At 35.4% G+C, this 24,802-nt stretch overlaps 1 long non-coding RNA gene across 1 annotated transcript; it reads right to left on the bottom strand.

Annotated features, from left to right (window-relative positions):
* Nucleotides 1-13,383: 13,383 nt before the first annotated feature.
* On the bottom strand, nucleotides 13,384-23,642 carry LOC144577542 (uncharacterized). The gene is made up of 2 exons (XR_013521680.1): nucleotides 23,495-23,642; nucleotides 13,384-21,530 (listed from the first exon to the last, which is right to left on the bottom strand). It is a non-coding gene; the product is annotated as an uncharacterized LOC144577542 (long non-coding RNA).
* Nucleotides 23,643-24,802: the final 1,160 nt, after the last annotated feature.

The following is a 24,802-nucleotide window of genomic DNA, read 5'->3' as shown; positions in this document are numbered from 1 at the left end:
TACAACTTTGATGTTTCTAATTTTTTTTAACTCAAGAAATGCCATTTAGTAACTTCTTAAATGCTCTTGTCTGCTAATTCTAACATCTTTGTTAATTCTGGGTTGGTTTTGGTTTATTGATTATTCTTCTTATTATAGATAATGCTTGTCTGCCACTTTGCATGCCAAGTAAACTTTGATTGGATACAAGACATAGTGCATTTTACCTTATTGGGTGCTGGATATATTTGTATTCCTGTAAATCTTCTGGAGCTTTGTTCAGGAATGAAGTTAAATTCCTTGGGGAAGAAAAGTGAATTCTTTATAATCTTGTGTATATTTTTTAGGGGACTGGAGAAGTGGGTTTTTAGAGATAATTATTTCCCATTACTGGAACAAGGCCCTTCTGAATACATTGCCCTCTTCCCTATGAATCTTGAGTCATCCAGTCTGGTTGGAACATACAGGTGCTATTCCTGGCCCTATGTGGGCCTCAGACACTAATACCTTTAATTGTGAGTAGGTGCTTCCTTCCTTGGCCAGAGGTAGTTTCCTCACACACAGAGGCTGATCAGTGATGTGCTGAATACTTGAAGGGGCTACTCTGCAGGCCTCCAGAGTTTTCTGTGTGTATCCCTTCTCTATGGTACTATATCCTGTGAACTCTAGTTTCCTGTTCTTCCTAAAATCTCAGCTCCATCTCCTCAAGTCAGGCAAACTGCCGGGCTTTTCCTGGGCTCTCCTTCCCTGTGCTGCAATCTGAAAACATTCTCAGATTTACAAGAACAAAACAAACAAGCCCAATCAAAAGTGGGCAAAGGACATGAACAGACACTTTACGAAAGAAGACATAAAAGAGGCCAACAAACATATGAAAAAATGCTCATCATCACTGGTCATCAGAGAAATGCAAATCAAAACTACATTGAGATACCATCTCACACCAGTTAGAATGGTAGTCACTAAAAAATCTGGAGACAACAGATGCTGGAGAGGATGTGGAGAAATAGGAACACTTTTACACTGCTGGTGGGAGTGTAAATTAGTTCAACCACTGTGGAAGACAGAGTGGGGATTCCTCAAGGACCTAGAAATAGAAATTCCATTTGACCCAGCAATCCCATTACTGGGTATATATCCAAAGGACTGTAAATTGTTCTACTATAAGGACACATGCACATGAAATGTTCATTGCAGCACTGTTTATAATAGCAAAGACCTGGAACCAACCCAAATGCCCATCGATGATAGACTGGACTGGGAAAATGTGGCACATATACATCATGGAATATTATGTAGCCATCAAAAACAATGAGTTCGTGTCCTTTGTAAGGACATGGATGAACCCAGAGACCATTATTCTCAGCAAACTGACACAAGAACAGAAAATGAAATACCGCTTGTTCTCACTCATAGGTGGGTGTTGAACAATGAGAACCCATGGACACAGGGAGGGGAGCACAACACACTGAGATCTGTTGGGGGGAAATAGGGGAGGGACAGTGCGGGGTAAGGAGGTGAGGAGAGATAGCATGGGGAGAAATGCCAGATATAGGTGAAGGGGAGGAAGGCAGCAAATCACAATGCCACGTGTGTACCTATGCAAATATCTTGCATGTTCTTCACATCGTTGCAATGCTTTTTTAGGATACTGCTTTCCAATTCTTCATTTGTCAAAACTTTTGGCCAATTTATTTATTTTCTTAAATTCTTTTCTTTTTTATTTTCTTAAAATCTTGATATGGATGCTAGGCTTATTAATTTTTGATTCTTTTCTAATGTAAGCATTTAATAACATTTTTGTTTTTATACTTCATGTTTATTGTTCAGCAGCAAATGTTTTCTCATTTCTATTATGATTTATTCTTTCACCAATGACTTATTTTGAACTTAAAAAAGAAATATATTTGTGTTAATAACATTTTTGTTTCTAATTTAAATATGTTTTTGACAAAAGCAAGTCTTCATAGTTAAAATGTTTGTGGAATAGTTGATTTTATTTGTGACTTAATCTTGGTTTGAGTTCTTTATTGACTATAAAATTGGATGTATCTAAATTGACTTGATGATGACTGTTTAGTTAAATAGAACTAAACATTTTATATTTTGTATTATTTTAGTACATTACTCTGTGGACTTAATACTGATCATACTGTAAAATAATTGAAAGAACAGTAGGAGCACACTTCACTTATTCCTTTGAATCATCTTGAATTATATTAATTTTACATTTTCAGTAGATAAAAAAATTTAGTCAGAATACAAATTTAAATGCCACAATAACAGGATAGGATGACTATTAACTTATTAATACATATGTATATTTTGCATGGGATTCCTCTTACAAGGGCACAAAGCAATTTATTTTGGAGAAGTGGTTCAAGAAATTTAAATAACCTGTAAAATATACCAAGTCAAACTATTTAAGTTACAGTTCATATTTACTTTAGCTCACTCAGATCCTCGCTTTTCATTAATTCCTACAAAGGCTTGAAGTGCTTGAGTGTGTTTTATATAGAGTCACCTGGGTTTAATGACATGGGATATTGGATAGGTGTTTGTGCTCAGATTTGGTTTTATATTAAATAAAATAGTGTAGGTTTTATAATTGTAATGCCTGAAATATGTGTATTGTAAATATTATATGAAATATAGACTTTATTTTCCCAGTGGGTCTGTCAAGTTGAATTTGACATGACCAGCCATTTTAAATTATGAGTTCCTTCAGCATTGGAAAAATACTGCAATTTCAGGATGCTGTGAAAAAAAGCCACGAAGAACCAATTATTTTATCTAAGGCTTAAAAAAATCTGTATCTTTTTTTAAGTTGGAAGCAAATAGTTAGTGTATTATATATTTAACCTGTTATACCATGGCAGATATACTTAAAAATTCTTTCTTGTTTAGGGGATGAACTAGCCATGTCTTAGCAGGGTTCATCTTTGTACCTTCTGCAGCTTGAGTAGAATCTCTCTTTTTACCCCTCTCTCTCTCTATTTTTGCTTTGATATTCAGCTAAATATATATATACAACTTCTTTAGGTTCTGAGTCAGAAAAGTAATTAACTGGCATTTAGTACTTTCATTCTGGACTGAACAAGAAAAGTAAGAGGCTACAAGCTCTTTTGAATACATCTTTTGAGAATAACACATCAGGTGTTACTAAATTCATTCTTCTGTTGGGATTATGTATAAATTTGATGGCTTTTCCTGGGTGACTGGAAATGAGGTCTCCAGGAGTAGGCCAAACAACACAAGAATAAGAGGGAAATGTTTAAATGCAGCCTGCTATTAAGGTCAAAAAGGATAATGTGTTCAGCTTCCTGATAGTGGATGTGAGGGTGTAAAGTTCTGCCAGTTTTTCAAGCACACTTTCCTACTTCTTAGTATCTTCCATTAAGGCTGGGTTCTTGTTGAGGCAGTGAAACCAAATATTCAGATAAGGTGTCATCTGCTTCATAAGCTTCTTGAATACAATGATTGCTTGTTTATCTTTGAAACTGTCATACTTCCAATTTCTTCCAGGTGCAAAATAATGTTTATGCAAACTTTTTTTAATCTACCACTATTTTTTTATTTTCATGGAAAAACAGAACAAAACCAAAAATTGGAGCCACAGGGGTAAAATAGAGGATGAAATGAAAGAGAGTCTCTTGTCGTGAACTCTTACTTTCAAATACCATTTATATGGAAGTTACTTTACTGGTGGGCAAACCGAAGGCCAAGTTGGAGTCTCTTACTTTTGGAAAATGGAGAAACAAAAATTTGCTGATTGGTAAACAAAAAAAGCAGGGAAAATCCCTGGTAAAGCTCTACAGACATAGTTATACATTTATATTTTACCAATAGCAGACAGTTAAAAGAGAAGGAAACAGATGTCTAGAAACTGGTGCCAAACCAAAATGAAAGCTTTGGTGCTTTCTATAAACTCCTACCCTGAAGTAGTGCTTTTCAATATTTTTCTAAAGAAAAATTACTCTGAGTTCTCCAGGGTTCTGTCACCCCAGTTCATCCCTTCCTTTCCTTGTTTCTTTCCACCTCCAAAATATAAAAGGGAAATGTAATCTTCTTGCCCAGTGCCACTTGGGAAGGGGCCCGACTCAGGGGGTGTGAAGAGCTACCTTCTACCATAGCTCAAGGGGGAGGAGATGACCACACAGCTCTTTGCAGTTTTAGCACACATGTACAAGAAACTAAAATCATCTGGCAGTTTTAAGTAATAGGTGCATGCCTTTACTATTCCTTATGATAAGTTAAAAAAATAGATTAAAAAATATATAGATGGGGCCTCCCTGTGTTACTCAGGATGGTCTCAAACTTCTGGCTTCAAGCAGTCCTCCTAGCTTGGCCTTCCAAACGGCTAGGATACCAGGTATGAGCCACTACACCTATGCCAAATCAGAATTCTTTAATTCTATAATAAGTTCTCTTGACCTCGTGATCCACCCTCCTCGGCCTCCCAAAGTGCTGGGATTATAGGCATGAGCCACCGCGCCCAGCCTACTATAGTATTTCTACATGTGGATTTTTTGTTATTTATTCTGGTTGACACTTTTGAGCTTCCTGAATCTAAGAATTAGTATCTTTTCAGTTATCAGCCACATCCCTTCACATATTACTCATTGTCCATTTTCTCTATTACAATATTTTGGACTTCATATGTTGGAATATCCCAAACTGTCTTTCTTGATTCTTGTTTTTTTTTTTTTCATCTTTTCATACCTCCTGGTTACATTTTAATTTATTCATCTCTATATTCCAGTTCATAAGTTGTTTCTTCAAATGTGTTAAATCTGGTGCTTAGCCCAATTGTTACATTACTATTTTCTTTTGCTATTGATTCTTTTTTTGTTTGTTTCACTTTAGTTTTGTTAACTTTGATAGTCCCTTGTGTGTTAATATTCCTGCAATTCCTTTTTGTCTTGTTAAAAATATTAGAATAATTTCTTTATATTGTGAATCTGATGTTTCTAATATTATATCTTCAGTATTGGATATCTGCTTCTCTCTTCTTTCTAATGAATCATGCTTTTTGTTCCTTTATCCTCCTATGTCTAGAGTGTTGATTTTGAGTTCGTATTTTCGAAACATGGTTATAATTATTTGTGGCCTTAGAGATTTGTGTTTGCTTCTCCAAGAACCTAGAACAAATCATAACCTGGTATCATTTTAAAATAAATCTCTAGCTTTAGGTTCATTGTGATACGCAGGTTCTATGAATTCATTCTCCAAGAATACATTCTTTGCCTCCTGTCCCTGCCAATAACCATTAAAATTAACACTGTGGGCCACCAGATATGACAGATGCTAGTGTCTTGAGTTCATGCTTCCTTACCATTGCAGGTGAACTTTTCTGAATTGCCACCAAGTCAAACACATTGTAATACACACATGCACACACACCAACACACACAGACACACACACTTTCATGTATTTTATATATATATCACTTATGTATTTTATATGTGTGTGGGTCTTGGTCTGGGTCTGGCTCTGTTGCCTAGGCTGGAGTGAAGTGGTTCAATATTGGCTCACTGTAACCTCTGCCTTATAGGCTCCAAGCCATCCTCCCACCTCAGCCTCTGGACTATATTCATTTTGTTCAGGATGACTTTAGGGTATTTTCTCTGAATACCTAATGAGCCTTGTTGCTGGAAGCAACACATTTCTTTTAGGTACTCTCAAGAATCAAGGGATCTCCTTTGAGGAAGTATGGCCTCTGCTTTTTCAGCACTATAACCACTATCACATAATAGTCCTCAAAATCTTGATTGTATAAGTATATTGATGAATGGATAAATGCATGAATAAAGGACAACTATTGTCCTGTGGGACCTATACAATTTTGATGTAGGATACCTGAGAAAATATTCATGAAAGATCTTAACATTCATAATAAGCTTTATATTTTGCTTCCATGAAGAACTTGACTGATATACTCTTTACACTTACAAGTTTTCACTGCTATAGTTTCAGGAATAGGGAACGATATCTAGAACTATATCTAACTCGATCATACTGGAAAAACTATACTTATTAGTGATGATTTATGAAAAAAGAGAAAAGCACTTACAATTTAGCAATGAGTAATGACTTGTAAACCTTAAAATTTCACATTATGTATACGGTATAGAGCAACAGTAGCCATATTAATGGCAAGTAAATTCGTTTTTTAAATCTGATATTCTATATACAGCTAAGTATTTCCAATACAATATAAATATACTATATTCTTGCCATTAAATATTTCTGGTGATTTTTTTAAGTCTGTAGCTGGAAATAGAAGTAATACCTTATTTTTATATTTTATTATGTAACTATTGCTTCCTCTTTATTTTAGCTGTGCATGCAACCTTGCAATTTTCTACAATAGATAGAGCTTTAAAGTCTTTAAAATCAAACTGAAGTTCAGGCTAGCCAGGTAAATATTCACGGACAACAACAGCCTTTGTGTCTAAATGTAACTCTTGTCAAAAACTTTGGATTATATAGCCATGCCCACACCCTACCTTGAGAATGTCTGAGAGAGCTGGAAAGTCCTTGAAGAGTAATTTTGTTGGTACCTGTAAATTGCAGCCTCTCCTCATTTCCAGAATATTCCATGACTGCACTACAGGGTCTCTGTAAATTCTCCTCTGGAGACTAGTCATGAATCCTTTCATTTTTAGATAAAGTAAATTATACTTAGAGAGTATCCAGGCCCAGGACAGTCCCAGCGGCAGCCACAGGGAACTCTACAATCTCCCAAATTGCCATGAAGTCTTTAGTCAGTGTGGAAGTTATAAAAATGTCATGACAGTCACTTCTCAAGCAGAGGGTAGATCTAACACCCTGGGGGCGGCCAATGTCTTTTGATGGCTTGATGCCCAGACAAGTGTGGAGATGACAATTGGATTCAAAACACACTTGCTGTCCTAGTCTGGATCAGAGTTGGATCCTGCCATTATTATTTTCTCTCTCTGTACAGAGATGAATAAATTAGCAGTGAACTGCCAAATTGTATTATACAGAAGTAAAAACATAAAATAGCTTTAGGTTAGGGTCCTAGAATAAGAGAATGTGAACTCAGTAAAGATGACAACATAGATTAAGAATACACAGAAAAGGAGAGGACAGCCTACGGTGACCATTCATCACTTACTTGAGGCTATATTTTATAGAATTTCCATAAATACTGGAACACACAAGTATGAATCATATATTTATTTATGCCTTATTTTGAAGTATGTAAAAGTGATTTATGACATGCCTATCTCATCATTTTTATTCAGTGCAGCATTATTTTATATTTACATTAATAAATTTTAGAAAATGATTAAATCATTAGATAATGAGGCATGTATTTACTGAAACAGTATATCATTATTTAATGACAATTTTGAAGGATATGTAACAACACAGATAAATGTGAAATGAAAAAATAAAAACTCATGTTTGCATTGTAATTACTGGGATGAAAGCACAAAGAAAAATACTAAAAAGCATAGAGGAATAAAAGTTGATGTGCTATTTGATAGGAGATGGCATACTTCTTTATTTCCATTTTAATTTTGTAATCTTATTTTTGCAATCAACATTCAAAACTCAATCCTTATTTAAAATGCAGTGAGGAATATAGAACTTAATATAGAATGTCTGAAATAGTAACTATATTTTTAATCAGATGAGAAGGATTTATTTTCACTTCTAATTCAGTACACTTTCACCTGAAAATAAATCTGCCTACATATTTGCAACAAAATAAAGGTCCTAGAATAGTAGAAAAACTGTTACTTTCTGGGTGGCAGTGGGACCCCGAGAGAAGTATTTTAGACAGAGGGCTTATACTGTTTGTGTTAAAATGTGAAATGTAGTATTTTACATATTTCAAACATTTCAGTGGGAATCTATGTACTTACAATTAAAATGCTGATGTAAATCATGAAGCCTTGAACAAAAGAGATGATACATAGGCTGGAGATGGAAGAAGAAATATTCTCTTCAGTCTGTGAACTGGGTATCATAAGGCATTAAATTTTTTAAAATTATGGAAATTTTTTCACTTTTTATTGTAGATAAATGATAGGTAGAGAGATAGATTAGATAGATTGATAGATAGATAGATGAGGTTTTATTTCAAAGAATTGGCTTACACAGTTGTGGGGTTTGGCTGGGTAAATCTTAAAATTGTGGAACAAGCCAGCAGGCTAAAAACTCCAGGTAGGAGCTGATGCTGCAGAATTGAGGCAGATTTTTTCATTTTTCAAAAAAATACCTCATTTTTTCTCTTAAATTCCATTCAACTGAATATGTTACTAACCAGGGGTTCTTGGACTGTCAACACAATATCACATTCTCTACAACATGCTCTCTAAATTAATAGTTGCAGTAATGGCAGAGCAAGCACGAATTTTGTGGGTTGTAGTCCACAAAGTCAGAGGTATCAGAAGTAACACGTTATTTTCTTTTTCTTTTTTTTTAATTATACTTTAAGTTCTGGGGTACATGTGCAGAATGTGCAGGTTTCTTACATAGGTATACCGTGCCCTGGTGGTTTGCTTTGTTCATTCCCCCATCATCTACATTAAATATTTCTCCTAATGCTATCCCTCCTCAATCCCCTCACTCCCTGCTATCCCTCCCCCAGCCTCCCACCCCTAAACAGAACTCAGTGTGTGATGTTCCCCTCCCTGTGTCTATGTGTTCTTATTATTCGACATCCACTTGTGAGTGAGAACATGCAGTGTTTGGTTTTCTGTTCTTTTGTCAGATTGCTGAGAATGGGTTTGCAGCTTCACCCATGTCCCTGCAAAGGGCATGAACTCATCCTTTTTTATGGCTGCATAGTATTCCATGGTGTATATGTGTCACATTTTCTTTATCCAGTCTCTCATTGATGGGTCTTTGGGTTGGTTCCAAGTGTTTGCTATTATAATCAGTGCTGCAATAAACATATGTGTGCATGTATCTTTATAATAGAATGATTTATAATCTTTTGGGTACATACCCAGTAATGGGATTGCTAGGTCAAATGGAATTTATATTTCTAGGTTCTTGACGAATCACCACAATATCTTCCACAACAGTTGAACTAATGTGCATTCCCACCAACAGTGTAAAAGCGTTTCTTTTCCTCCGTATCCTCTCCAGCATCTGTTGTCTCCAGATTTTTTTAATGATTGACATTCTAACTGGCATGAGATGGCTCTCAGTGTGTTTTTGATTTGCCTTTCTCTAATGATGATGATGATCTCTTTTTCATGTTTGTTGGCTGCATAAATGTCTTCTTTGAAAACTCTCTGTTCATATTCTTCACCCATTTTTTGATGGGGTTGTTTTTTCTTGTAAATTTAAGTTCTTTGTAGATTCTGGATATTAGCCCTTTGTCAGATGGGCAGATTACAAAAATTTTTCCCATCCTGTTGGTTGCTGGTACGCTCTATTGATAGTTTCTTTTGCTGTGCAGAGGCTCTTAAGTTTAATCAGATCTCATTTGTCTATTTTGGTTTTTGTTGCCATTGTTTTGGTGTTTTAGTCATGAAGTCCTTGCCTAGGCAATACCATTCAAGTCATGGATGCAGAATCAGAATGACTCTGGATTATTGATAAAGGAATCCCTTATCTCCTGTAGCTGCAAGACAGATGTAGTGGAAGATCAGATCCAGAACTTGATTGTACAAGTTATAGCATTGTACAATCGCTTAAATCTCATCCTTTCCAAGCCTCTTATTCTAAAGGAAAATGAACAGGAACTGGAGAGATTCTGAGACATGGAATTGGACAAATTTGGGCACACTCAAATATGGCTGAGAATCTTAGAACATTCCTGCAAAATCTTTCTCACCTGTGAAAACAGCCCCTCTCCCACCTAAATGAGGAAACCAAACTTTCTTTGCCTAGAACTTTTCCAAGAACTTCAAATGGGGATCTGGCATTATGAAGAGATGCAGATTGTCTTTAGGATCCACTCTTACCATCCATTATTTGTTCCCGAACAATTATCGCAGTTACTTTCCAGCAGAGCCCCAGGGAAGGATACTGTCCATCCAAGGAGGAGATAACATAGATACTTAAATAGAGGAGAATCTTGCTAATTTGTGTCTGCAACAGACGAGGTTGGAAATTTGAATTTCCAACCATGTATGGAAATGATTGTAAGGACATTGGATGAAAAATAACAAAATGGAAAGTTGGATTCAGCCTATGTTATTAGTATGAATGTAGTCATCTGTAATTTGCGATTATGATGTTGGTTCACGTGTGTGACTATGTGCCTGGCCTTAAAGATGTTGCTATAGGGAATGGAGGTGGTGGGACTTCCCAAGCATAATCTAGAGGCAGGATTTTGAAAATTCTAGGAGTTGTAACTGTTGGCATTAAAATATTATGTGTAAACTGCTCAGCCCTCTCTTAACCTTAGGGAAACCTAGTGAACACTCCTTTTGTGGCAAAAAAAAAAAAAAATGAAATCAATAAAATTTTCTTTTGACTCTGTCCTCTGAAGACTAAAAATGATCATAGATGATTCCAGCATGTAGCTGGGCTCCCCAATTATAGTAGAAATAAACGGATCACAGAATAGTAGACACAGATGGCAGCACTTCAGCACAAGTGGGCCCAATTTCCACGGGTGATTAACAAAATGGAACTTGAAGTGTTTTGATTTCCAGGCTTCTGTGTTGCTAAGGAATCAAGAGTGGGAACTCTAGGAATGAAATAGAGGGGCAGTCTAGACATACATAAACAAATACATTCAGATCCCATAGGAAGAAACGTGACTCAACCATAGTGACGATTCATAGCCCCTTACTCAGTTTGCAGACCTAGAGCTCCTTGTCTGAGGAGGGGCCTAGACTTTTGACAGTGTGGCCACAATATAGAATATAACTTTTTCTCCAAGCCTTCCAGATGTTTGTCCATTTTCCAGGGTGTGTGCAGTGGAAAAAGGGATTTTTTTAAAGATTTTCTATAGGTTATCAGTGACTTTGAAGAAAAGCTAGTTCTTAAGGTCACTACTTCCCTATCTACCCTGATAGCCACTGATCAAAATGTGGCTTATAAATATTAAATGTTGGAAAGCGTCTTGACCAGAGTGTATCTCTGGGTAGGTCCAATTAGGACCACACACACTTCTATGATTAGTTCCCCAGTCCTGGCATGTATAGAGGAAATCTCTCTCTCTCTGTGTCTCCCTCCCTACCAATCTACCTCCCTAGCAACTGGTAGATTCCCACATTGTTACCCTGATCCAGGAAGTGAGGTTTATTATATAGCAAAAGCTAAATATACATTCTTGGTGTCGACCTTTTGCCATGAAAGCAAAATCAAAAACAGTAGCATTTCTTGAAGAAGTACGGAGTTAAATTGTCAAAGACTTGAAACTTGCACAGGTGCTTATTCCTACCACACCGTTATTTAAACTGCCTGTTTGAACAAGCAGATGTTGAATTTATCTTGTTGAATGACTGTGGATTGTCTTAAACATAATGAGATGATAAGTTTGAGTCCTTCCTTAAGCTAATTCTGATACAAGCAGTTAAAGGCAGGAGTTTGCAGGAGAGATGATCTCAGGAAGCACAATGTGGGAATGGGAAAGATAAGTAACTTTACCATTGTACTGTGCATTAGTGGAGCAATTACTATTGTATGAAACTGGGACTCAATCCTTCTAGGAACCTGCGAGGGACTGCGCAAATTATGCCTTAGAATTGTCTATCGAGAGATTGAGAAGTTGCAGTATTTATCACCGATTCCTCTCTCATTAGCAGAGAACTGCCTTTGGTAATGATCAGGCTGGCATTTTGAGGCTGATCTCTGAAGCTCAGAGGGATCAAGTAACTTAACTAAGGTCAAATAGTGGAAAAGTGGAAGAATGGTACCTTGAACCATATTTTCTGTCTCCAGAATGAATCTTTTTTTTCTCATACTGCTATCCCTAGGCAAATACCCAAAAGTTGACAAAAATGGCTGTTGATAAAAAAAATTAAGATATTCCTCACCAGATGATGGCATAGAGTTGGGAAGTTTAGAGGCAGTTTAAGACAACAGTGCATGTGTGTGTGCATGTGTGGGGTGAATTTGTGGTGCATAGTCAAGGCAAACAAGTTATCTGGGCATAGGCTGAATTCAGGCATGACAGGGTCTCCCTCTTGAGCTATGCTTTCCCCACTCCTTCCATAGGGCCTGCTGGCATTGTGGGCACAAAGGACACCAGGCAGATTCCAGCCCCTTCCTGCTCTTTAGAAGAGCATTTCGGGTACTTTCTTCCTGCTCTTTAGAATAGTATTGGGGATAATCTTCTAAACAGTAGGAAGAAAGAATAAGAGAGACATTGATATAGGTCAGTCGAAGCCAGAATTCCAAGGAGTCATTAGCATCGTACAAATTCACCTCACCTCAGGCCATCCTAGATGAAGAAAGAGGAATGTCCTAGAGGTCTCAAAATGTGCAGGACACACGCACACACACACACACACATCTGTGTGTATGTATATATGTATGTATGTTTTTTCACCTATGAAAACAGCCCCTCTCTCCCCTAAGTGAGAAAACCAAACTTTTTTTGCCTAGAACTTTTCCATGAACTTCATTTGGGAATCTGGCATTATAAAGAGATACAGATTGTCTTTAGGACCCACTCTCACCATCCATGATTTTCTTGAGACCAATTACTACAGTTATTTTCCAGTATTAATACATACATATGTATTAATCAATACTTTAGGTGTCCTGAACACATTGATTGCCCAATGTTGTGACCCCTTTCTGTATTCTCCTTGTTATGTGCATAACTAGAGAGGCCTGAGCTATATTCACAGGGACCCCAGGGCCAGCCTCTATCTTTACCTAAATAAAATGTATATGTATACATTTGTCAAGATTAAACTGATGGTGGTTTTCATATAATTGTTGGATTCTTAGGACAAAGCTAATGAAAGTGTCAAATTGCTTTTCAATACAGACCTATTCAGGTTATAACTAGTAAAAATTATCTGTAACAATAATAAAATTGCCCTTGTTATTTTTAATAATGAATACTCTTACTTTCTAGTTTCTTTTTATTTGGTATCTTAGGGCCTTCATAAATATTTTAATTATAAGTTGAAAGGTTTATCAAAGAGGGCTACATTATAGTACCTTAGTCTATATATACTGGCCATAGATTTAAAGAATAATATGTAATATGAATACAAGTTATGAGGGACATATAATCAATGGATCAGTATTAAAAACAATATGGAAGGAAAAAGAACATGGCTAATATGACCAGTGGAGTAATTGAATAAAAGACGACTACCCCTAAACACATGTAAACACACACACACACACACACAGTTCAGGACAAACATGGGTTAAAATAGAGACTGAAAAGTAGTAGAAAAGAAGAAAGATTGCCAAAAATTACACAACTTCTTGGTCTTCTGTTAAATAGAATAAAACAGTGTGTTTAATTGTATAGGTATGAATTAATGTACATAAAGTTTACAATGGTCATATAAACATGTACATGAAAATTACATTCTACTTTCCAAAGGAAACAATCATAACAAAATAGAGAATAGTTTAGATATCAAAAGACATAATAGACATGGTGTTTCAAAAAAACTAACAATGAGCAAAATCATGAACTGAGATCACATATGTAGAAGTATGTCAATGACTATAAAAATGATATAAATGACCAAAAACAGTGCATAATGCAAAAATTTAGCCAAAGAAAACCAAAATACAAAAGTTATATAAAAAAGCAAAAAATATCCAAAGTGTAAAAATAAAAGTGAAAAACGAATCAAAACTGAATAAAGCAGTTAGTAGCATATTATTATAAGATGAGAGCCATGATATTATAATAAAAAGAACATATAATTTACCAAGCACAAAATAAATTAACTTCCAATGACATAAAATGTGAGAAAGAAAACAAAGATGCATTTTGAAATATGAGGAAATGACAAACAGATCTCTCTTATTATTCTGCCTAATAACTATCTAATAAATAAAAATAAAATGAAGACAAAAATAAACTGAGAAATAATGAGATGAAACCAAGTAGCATATTCAATATCATATGTTAGAGAAATCCTTTTAAAATATACATTATTCAAATACAACGTGTTCATATGGTACTCTATAATAAATTTCTACATATGGCACCTGAAATAAGACACACTGATCCAGTAGAATATAAATAAATATTTTAAACTCAAACTAACAGGAATGAAATATTAAAAAAACAAAAAACAAAAAATCTACATAAAAATATAGTCAAAAATTAGTTTAAAACACAAAATGTAAAAAAATAATGAAAATGCAAACACTATATACAAAATCCAAAGGGACATAGCCAAAAAAGGTCGTAGGAGAAGGCCATAATTTTGGTTACCTAATTATTCAAAACAGATAACAAAGCATTTGTTATCTTTCACCACTTTAGGTTTTTGTTTGCTTTGTTGAAGATCAGTTGGCTAAGTACTTGGCTTTATTTCTGAGTTCTTGATTCTGTTCAATTGGTCTATGTGCCTATTACGCCAGTTCCATTCTGTTTTGGTGATTATGGTTTAGGTTGTAGTCAGGTAATGTGGTGCCTCCAGATTTGTTCTTTTTGCTTAATCTTACTTATGCTATACAGGCTCTTTTTTGGTTTTATATGAATTTTAGGCCTGCCTTTTGTAGTTCTGTGAAGAATGATTGTAGTATTTTGATGGGAATTACATTGAATTTGTATATTGCATTTGGCAGTATTGTCATTTTCACAATATTGAGTCTACCCATCCATGAGCATGAAATATGTTTGTATTTGTTTGTGTCATATATGATTTTCTTTTAAGCAGTGTTTTGTAGTTTTCCTTGTAGATGTCTTTCACCTCCTTGGTTAGGTTTATTCCTAAGTATTATTATTATTATTTGCAGCTGTTGTCAAAGGGGTTGTGTTAGCCCAAATGACCATTAATGAGTGGATAAAAAATTGTGTGTGTATGTATATGTGTATATGTGTACACATACACACACAAACACACCATGGAATACTATTCAGCCATAAAAGGAACAAAATAATGGCATTCATAGCAATCTGGATGAAATTGGAGACCATTATTCTAATTAAAGTAACTCAGGAATGAAACATCAAACATCGTATATTCACACCCAGAAATGGGAGCTAAGCAATGAGTATGCAAACACATAAGAATGATACAATGGACTTTGGGGATATGGGAAAGAGTGAGGGGGAAGAGGGATAAAAGACTATAAATTGGGTACAGTGTATATTGTTCTGGTGATGAGTGCACCAAAATCTCACAAGTCACCACTAAAGAGCTTACTTGTATAACCAAATGCCACATATTTCCCCAAAATCTATGGAAGTCATAAACAAAACAAAACAATTAATAAAACAAATACATTAAGCATGCCAATTATAATTTAAGGATACAAAAGCAAAGAAGAAAACAATGGTAAAGAAACAAGGAAGATTAAACCATTTTTTGATCTATTAGGATGACTATGCCCTCTGGAAAACCAAAGCACTGTCGGGGGATGAAGTTGTTACAGGATATTTGGGGTGTTGCTTTTCTGGCCAGGAACTTGTGACCAGTGACACCATTCCCAAGTTTCCCTTGGGTTTGGGCCCACTGGGCTTGCCCCACCCACTTGGCCTGGCAGACAGCTCTTTGCTCATGCTACTAGCCTGTTTCCCACACCTCCAAGGGAGCCTGTGAGTCAGGCATGCAGCAGCAACAGGTGTATGAGCAAGAGTGGAGTCCAGCTGCTGTGCATGCCAGACATACCAGCTGCTACTGGCAGGCAGCTCCAGGTGCTGGCATGGGTGCCAGCTCTCTGTGAGGCTGTGGCTGGACCAAGCACACCACAAGCAGCTTGTTCGACTGCACTAAGGAATGTAGTGGAGCCTGGAAACTGGGAGATGCCAGGAACTGCAGGGCCCCCAAAGAAAGAGTCACAGCCTTGGCTTGGGGAGCTCCCAGGTCTGGGCTCCCCAAAGGGCCACAGCTTTTCTCTCCTTCTCTTCACCACACTACATGCCAAGCAAGGGGCATGTCTCAGCCCTGTTTATGTTACAGCTCTTTTAGTTTCTCCATTCAGTGGGTCCCAAGTTCTTATCCTGTGACAAGGAAGAATTAGGTATGCAGGCAAGTGGAAGGTAAGATGAAGAGGAGCTTTACTGAGTGATTGAACAGCTCAGATGAGATCTGCAGTGTGTAGCTTCTTTCCACAGCTAGGTTTTCCCATCAAGTGTTTAGCTCCTAGCAGAGAGGAGACACTGGAGTAGGAAGCTCCTCTCTGCAGACAGGTCATCCCATCATCTCGGCAGCTCTCGGAAGAGATGGTAGCTTCTTTCTGCAACTGATCTCCCCATCATCTATCTCTCTGTCCTCTAAGCAGAGGGGAGGCCCTGGAGTGGGTAGCTCCTCTCTGCAGCTGGTCATCCTGATGTTTGCTCATCTCTGACTGAGCCTGGGGCTCTTATGAGCTTCAGAGAAGAGGAAGTGCATGGCAATTGGTCCATGGGCATCCATGGGCAGGCCCAAAAAAGGCACCACAAGTTCTCACCCTGGTAGGGTAAACACAAGGGGAACTACATGTAGAGAAATTAGAGCCAATCTACTAAAAGTCAAACAGAAAATCATTAATCTAAGTTTCCATTTTAAATACCTATTAAAAGGAAAGCAAAACAAACTCAGAATAAGAATATAAGAGTAGTGCATAAATCAGTGAATTAGAGAGCAAAGAAAAAAATATTGAAAGCAAAAGTTATTTATCAAAAAATTAACAAAATTGTTACTCCTTTAGATAGGCTGACCACAGAAAAAATAGAGAAGGCAAAACTTATCATCAAAAATAAGAGCAGAGACATATTTATGCATTTTTCCAGAATTAAAAGACTTGAAGGGAATGTTATGAATCACTTTATACCAACACATTAGAACTTAGATAAAATGGACAGATTCCTAGAAAAACACAAATCACCCAAAATAATTAATTGTTAAAGCACTGAAGATAACAGGTAATTAGAATGCATGTATGATGTAGATTATAGAATTGATGTACAAATAGACCTATAAAAAGGAAATGATATTTTAATGACTTGCCAATTGTTAATTATCATAGTTGGTGTTTTAGCTATAACTTCTTTCATCTTTACAAAACTCCATGTGATAGTTATTAGCTCTCTAGTGGTTGAGAAAACTCTAATGTGTACTGTAAAATATCACATGACTTGTAAGTCATAGATGGGTTTCTCTGCCTCGAGTCATTTTCCTTCTAATAGAACTAATTGCTACTCTGGCACTTGATAACAAACCATATCCTTATGTGTTAACAGAAGAACTACGTGTGGTTTAGATTTAGAGACTATTTCCAGAGGAAAAACTTTCTTGGACTTTGAAGAAGGCAATAGTAAATGGGCATAAATAAACAGTAAAAGTATCAGATCAATGATGTATAAAGTGAACTAACCAGTTCCTCATGGGCAGCAAATGTGTGTTGATGAGGAAATATGATGAAGCTAGTGAAACAAGTATAGCTATAAGGTGTAGGAGAGGGAAGCTTATGGTGAAGATGGAGTATTATACACTTACATCCTGGACCTCAGTGGTGTGTGGATAATTATCATGGGATTCGGAAGCTGAAGAATCAGGTTCAAGAAAAGTATTCTCACTTTACTGAAGATCATGTTGTTCTCTGAGTATTTTTCTTCTTCAGTGCAGTGGAAATGATAATTATTTTATAGGTTTACTGTAAGGATGTTTTCATGTTATTTAAATTTATTGCTTTTTAAATTGTCTTTACTATTACTATAACTAAAGTTGATGAAAAACAAAATCAGAAACAATAATAAACTCACACAGAATACTCCTACTGCTGAATTAAATCTTTAAGAAATAACTAGAACATACTGCAATACACAGACCCAAGACCACAAGGATTCTATTAACAGTGAGAATTTAAAGATGTGGCTTAAGGCTTAGTGTAAGTGACTCCGTTGTACATGTCCCTGAGCTAAGACTCACCTCAAATACTTAGGGATATAGTAATGTTCATTACAGTTAATAATAAAAAAAAGATTTGCTCTTCTAGTCTTATACCAAACATGCATTGGATAGGGGAGGAGCTGAGAAAGTACATGTTTTGTGAGAGCCAAGCCTCATTATCTAATTTTTTGTAAGATCTAAATTCAGAAGGATTATAAAAGGACTTTAACATTTAATACACCCCTTCATCACTACTCAAAAGACAGCAGGATGTTTTACCAGTCATAAAACAGTTCAAATAAAAAAACTTTACCAATAACATTACAGCACAGTGAAAAAGAAATAATTTCTCTTTCCACTAGAGGGAATCTGATAGTGAAAGGGGTTTGAGAAAAGTACAGTTGTCCCAGGGCTCAGAACTTTGAACCTCTCAGGATAAATAATTCTGTGAGATAAAAAATATTCTTTCTTTCCTAGAATAATTGAAGATTAATAAAAGAAATAGCAACTGGCTAAAATGGGTTTTATATTTTAGATAAAAGATATTCAGATACTTAGGTATTTCTAAAATGTATGTTTGGCATTTACCCTCATAAACGTTTATTATTTTACAAAGATTTTACTATATGGAGACATTAAAATATTTTTAAAAGCTTATTTATAGAAGCAAGAAATTTCCATGGGATGAATTTAAATCACCATGCAAGAAATGCTTTAGGTTTGAAAAAAATATATACTAATTAGGTCACCTGAGGAAAGAGTGCTTGAAGAATGAATATCCTTTATAAAGACTTATTTGCAGTCTTGCTCAGAACTCTTAGTTCCAAAAAATGATAGTAAGTGTATGAAAAGCTGAGACCACAATTATTTTCTAAATGTCAACTTGCTCTTACAGTATTAAGTGCAGAACCAGCTTAATGAGCGTGCAACCTGGGAAGTCACAAAAGACCCTGTACTTAGAAGGGCCTCATGCTTGGTTTAATGCTGTGCTGTTGCTGTCTTAACATTCTTCATAACTTTTGAACAAAAGTGCCACATTTTCATTTTGCTCTGAACTCCACAAATTATTTAGCTGATCTTGATTTTTAATTGAGATGTTAGTTCTCTGTCTCTTTCTCACATTAACAGAATCACTGCCATTTACGAAAATAATCCCCAAGGCAGTAACTCTGTACCACTTCTAGAATAACTAGATTTAAAAGAATTTTTAAACTTCTTGCTATTTGGTGGAGTAGAAATAATTTGATAGATTCCCTACACCATTGATGGGGCTGCATCAGGTCTTCTTTTAACTTGAAAGATAGTATGATGATCTGAGACTAAAATGAATACTATCCAAGTGCATAATTTTTAAATTTCCTAAGGTATATGTCATATTACATAATCAGATTTCATTATGAATTGTTTATACACATCAGAGCCATCAGTGGTACTAAAAATGCAGAATTCTAGGCCTTGTCCCCTGAATTTCTGATTGAGTAGTTCTGAGATGGTGAGGACAGTAGCCTATATTTTTAGTAAGTATTCCCAAGTAAATTTAATCCTAGATGAGACCCATTATTTTGTATTTTGCTTTGTTTACTTAATAACATAAATTTTCCATGTACTAATACATGGAGAATTTGCCCCCACTCCTCCCGTGCTCCTTTTGGAGGAGTGCTCAGTGTCTGTTTTTCCCAATTGTATGTCTGTGTGTACCCAGGGCAATTTCCAGTTATAAGTGAGAGCATGCAATAATTAGTTTTCTGCTTTTGCATTAATTTACATAGGATAATGACCTCCACCTCTATCCATGTTGCTGCAAAGACTGTGATTTTGTTAATTTTTATGGCTCCTTATTATTCCATGTTGTTTATGTACCACATTTCTTCATCCAGTCCACTGTTGAGAAACACCTAGGTTGACTACATGTCTTTGCTCTCGTGAATGCTGCTGCTGTGAATGTATGTGTGCATATGTCTTTATGATGGAATGGTTTATTTTCCTTTGGGTATATACCCAGTAATGGAATTGCCAAGCTGAATGTTAGTTCTGTTTAGTTCTTTGAGAAATTATCAGACTCTTTCCACAGATGATGAACTAATTTACATCCCACTAATAGTGCATAAGCATTCCCTTTTCATCTCAGTCTTGCCAACATATATTGTTTTTTGACTTTTTAATAATTGCCATTCTGACTGATGTGAGATGGTATCTCACTGTGGTTGTCATTTGCATTTCTCTGGTGATAAATGATGTTAAGCATTTTTTCATATGTTTGTCGGCTGCTTTTGTGTCTTTTTTTTAAGTTTCTGTTCAGATCTTTTGCCAACTTTTAATTGTTTTTTTCTTGTTGATTTAAGATCCTTATATATTCCGGTTATTCTTTCTCAGATGCATAATTTGAAAATATTTTCTCCTATTCTGCTGGCTATCTGTTTGCCCTGTTGATAGTTTCTGTTGCTGTGCATAAGCATTTTAGTCTAATTAGGTTCAACTTGTCAATTTTTGTTTTTGTTGCGGTTGCTTCTGAGGACTTAGTCATAAAGTCTTTGCCTAGGTCATTGTTCAAAAGAGCATTTCCTAGGTTTTGTTCTAGGATTTTTATAGGTTGAGGTCTTAAACGTAAGTCTTTAATCAATTTTGAGTTAATTCTTGTATATGGTGAGAAGTAGGGTCCCAGTTTGATTCTTCTGTATATGGTTAGTCAGTTTTACTAGCACTATTTAATTAGGGAGCCCTCTCCCTGTTGCTTATTTTTGTCAACTTTGTTGAATACCAGTTGCTTGTAGATGTAGAACTTTATTCCTGGGTTTTCTATTCTATTCCATTGGTCTATATATCAGTTTTTGTACCAGTACCATACAGTTTTGGTTACTTGTAGTATAGTTTGTAGCCTTGCAGTATAGTTTGAAGTTGGGTAATGTGATACCTCCAGTTTTGCTCTTTATGCTTAGGATTGCTTTAGCTATTTTGACTCTTTTCTGGTTCCATTTGAGTTTTAGAATAGTTTTTTTCTAATTGTGACAAAAATTATGTTGGCAGTTTGACAGTAATAGCACTGAATCCATAGATTGCTTTGAGCAGTATGGTCATTTTAATGATACTGATTCTTCCGATCCATGAGCATGGAATGCTTTCCTGTTTGTGTCATCTATTGTTTCTTTCAGAAGTATTTTACTCTACAAGTTTTTCATGTAGAGCTATTTCATCTTCTTGGTTAGATGTATTTTTAGGTGTTTTCATTTATTTGTGGCTAGTATAAATGGGACTGCTTTCTTAATTTGGCGCCCACCTTGAATGTTATTGGTATACAGAGATGATACTGATTTTCGTACATTGAATTTGTATACTGAAATTTTAGTGAAGTCATTTATCAGTTCTAGGAGCTTTTTGTTGGGCTTTTAGGGTTTTCTAGATAAATAATCATATTGTCAGTGAAGAGAGATTATTTGACTTCCACTTTTCCTGTTTAAATGACTCTTACTTCTCTCTATTGCCTGATTGCTCTGGCTAAGACTTCTAGAATTATATTGAATAGGAGTCGTGAGAGTGGAAATCCTCGTCTTGTTCCAGTTCTTAGGGAGAATCCTTCTTGCTTTTGCCTGTTTGGTAGATGTAAGAAAGAAAATGAAACTCAGTAATGAATTCCAAAATTGAATTAGCAATGAAAAACCTACCAACCAAAAAAAGCGCTAGACCTGATGGATTAACAGCTGAATTCTGCCAGACATACAATCGTTTCCTACTGAAACTATTCCAAAAAAGTCAAGGAAGAGGGATTTCTCCATACCTCATTCTGTGAAATGAGTATCATCCAGATACTGAAATCTGGCAAAGATACAATGAAAAGAGAAAACCACAGACCAATATCCCTGACGAACATAGACACAAAAATCCTCAAAAACATACTATAAACTCAATCTAGCTGCACATCAAAAAGTTAATTCATTATAATTGAGCAGGCCTTATTCCTGGGATGCAAAGTTGGTTCAACATACACAAACAGTAATTGTTATTCACTACATACACACAAAATTAAAAAAAAATATGATCATTTCAATAGAAGCACAAAAACTGAGAAAAGCCACTACTCCTTCCTGATAAAAATCTTCACTAAGGCATTGCAGGAACGTACTTCAAAATACGGAGAGCCATCTATGACAAACCCATAGTCTTTTTATACCCGCTTTCCATTATGCCTTTCATACCTGAATTATTTTCAATTTATTGTGTTGTTATTGTTTAATTTAAAAAGTTGAATGCAGTTATTTATGTTATCATTTTTAACATTATGCACTTCATCAACTTGCTACACTCAACTTTTATACAAATTACACCAACTTTATTTTCTAGAAATTTTAAATCATGTACAAGTTTTCAGAACCCTTTACTTTTTCTGTTATTCTGGTGAATGGCTTAGCATAGGTTTCTTGACCACTGTCAGAGGTTTTATATTTAGTGGCCAAAGCCTACCTTAATAAGTAATAAATATTTTACTTAAATTTAGCTTTTAGTAAAAAAAAAAAATAGAGTATACAATAGGAAAGCATTGACTCTACTAAAACACATGCTGTCATTTTTTAAGTGATGTTGTATTTTGTGATTACTCTGCCACTGCTCAGAAACAATCTTCCAAATGCCTTTATTTATTTTTAGATGGCAAATTCCTTGAAATTAGGTATTTATTCTCATAGAATTTTAATTTTCAATCATCATCTTTTTTAATGCTGGTATTTTTGTTAATATTGCAGCCTAATGTCTAGCTATAATAGTAGCTATGATAAAAACTAGATTTGGAGAAAGGGAATAAAACTTTTCCCAAACTTCATGCTTCCTTTTCAAAAACATATAACTTCATATGTGTTCTTTCCAAAAAAATATGTTTTTAAATTTTATAACAATGAAAATTAAAAATTTTTAAGATTTCTTAAGAAAATGAACACAGTAATCTTTCCATTGTCTATTGTTTAATACTTATTTTGCACTTAGCACAAGATAAAGATTTAAATCTCAGATGACACAAGATAAAACATTTCTTTCCTAACAGACAGAACCTAGCTTTGCCAGGACACACTACTAAGCAAAAGATAATATCAGAATATTAGACACTAATTTCACTACTGTAGAGAGTCTGAATATGGTTATAAAGACCAGAAAGTTAAGTAAATCCGATGTTGCCCTACCTTACTCCTGAAAATATTCATGAGAGTGCTTAGTAAAAATGAATTCCTTTTTCTGAGAAAAAGTAATTAACATAATCCATCATGTTTTATTTATAGAGTATGGATACAAATTTCTCATCTGGCCCATGTTTATTTAAAAATATTTTAATATAAAATACTCCATTAGTGTTAATAAACAAAAATACTGTGCTCAAGATTATTTCGATTGTATGTCCTTAGTAATATTTCAGTGTTATAGAAGAATTCCAGAAACAATTAATGGAACTAGAGTAATGAAATTACTCTAGTTAGAGATGTGGGATGACATTAAAAGCAATGTATCTTTTGTAGTGTAGTATAAACACAACTACCCATAGTTCAAAATTGATGAAAAAAAATCATACCTTAAGAAGATATGGGATGACTTTCAGAACTGTTGTCTCTTGAACCATGTATTGAGATGATTAACCTCAAAAAAACATACATATACAATATCAGTTAAGGACATTAGATATGTAATACACATGAATGTGTTGAGAATTAATTAGGGAAATTTTCCAGAAGTTGTCAGAGACATGAAGCATATTGTTATTTCTATGTATGGTAAAACCCAAGAATACATCTTTCTACTGAAAAGAAAAACAATTTTGAAAGTAGATTAGTGATATTACTCAGAGCATTAAGAAGCTCCAGTGTGCTGACCATCTTTCCTTTCACCTCCAGATCTCCTTTCTATTCATTTTCACCCAGCTCCATGCTGACCTGCATGGATGGCATTAGTAGGTTCCTTTGCTTTCTGGCTTTCAGCTGAATTTTGGCAAGGGCCATGAGAGAAGCATCACCTGCAGAAGATCAGTGGGAGAGAGGAGTCATACCCACATATTCTTTCTTTTGGCTTTCTGTCTACATGGTCATCTTAAACTGGCTATGTACCCCCACCAAAACTCTCAGCCTCATACTGTCTTCATCAAGCCTTCTTGTTCTGAATCTTTTGCTGTCTTTCCCCTCAATCTTCAGGTCAAAGAATGATACTGACTTTTACTGTTGCTGCTCAGTACTGAGCTCTCTTTTGTTTTTCTTTCCCCTTGCCTATAACTTTGCTAATATGCCCTCCATTAAACACTCCAAATATTATCTTGTATGTCCCATCTATTTCCTCCTAAGACTTGGTCTGATGCACCAAGTTTATGATATATGCTTAAGTTCTCACAGCATTAAATTGTTCACCTTAACTGTCAAAGTCATCAGAGCAGAAATATCCAAAAATAGGAGTGAACTTGTGAAAAGCTATTTCAGTTTCTTTATATAACTATTTCTTCTTGTTTATAGCCTAAACAAAAATATTTGCATAAATATTGTATGACATATTTGCAAATATCCCAAAATTCCTGGCAATAATACAGGCTTAAATAGATGTGCAAATTAGCTGTTGAATCAACCCTGAAATACAAGGATGGGCCCACACTCAAAATTTGGTTCAGATGTTGAGACATGATATTGCACACACACCCAGAGGGTAGTAAAAGGTTTATTTCTTACATAATTGATGCTTTCCTGAGAAGAGCAGTGCAGACCTCCCAAGTAGGTCTAAAAATGGCTAGAGATTTCTAGTATGGTTAGGGGTATGGCTTGGGTGAGAGCTCTGGTGAATTTTGACAAGGAACTTGCATCGTTTGAATCCCCTTTTCAGTGCCAAAGGATTTCTTAGCAGC

The sequence above is a fragment of the Callithrix jacchus genome, chromosome 8, assembly GCF_049354715.1.
Source record: "Callithrix jacchus isolate 240 chromosome 8, calJac240_pri, whole genome shotgun sequence".
Classification (NCBI taxonomy): Eukaryota; Metazoa; Chordata; class Mammalia; order Primates; family Cebidae; genus Callithrix; species Callithrix jacchus.
This window is presented reverse-complemented; position numbering and strand designations above follow the sequence as displayed.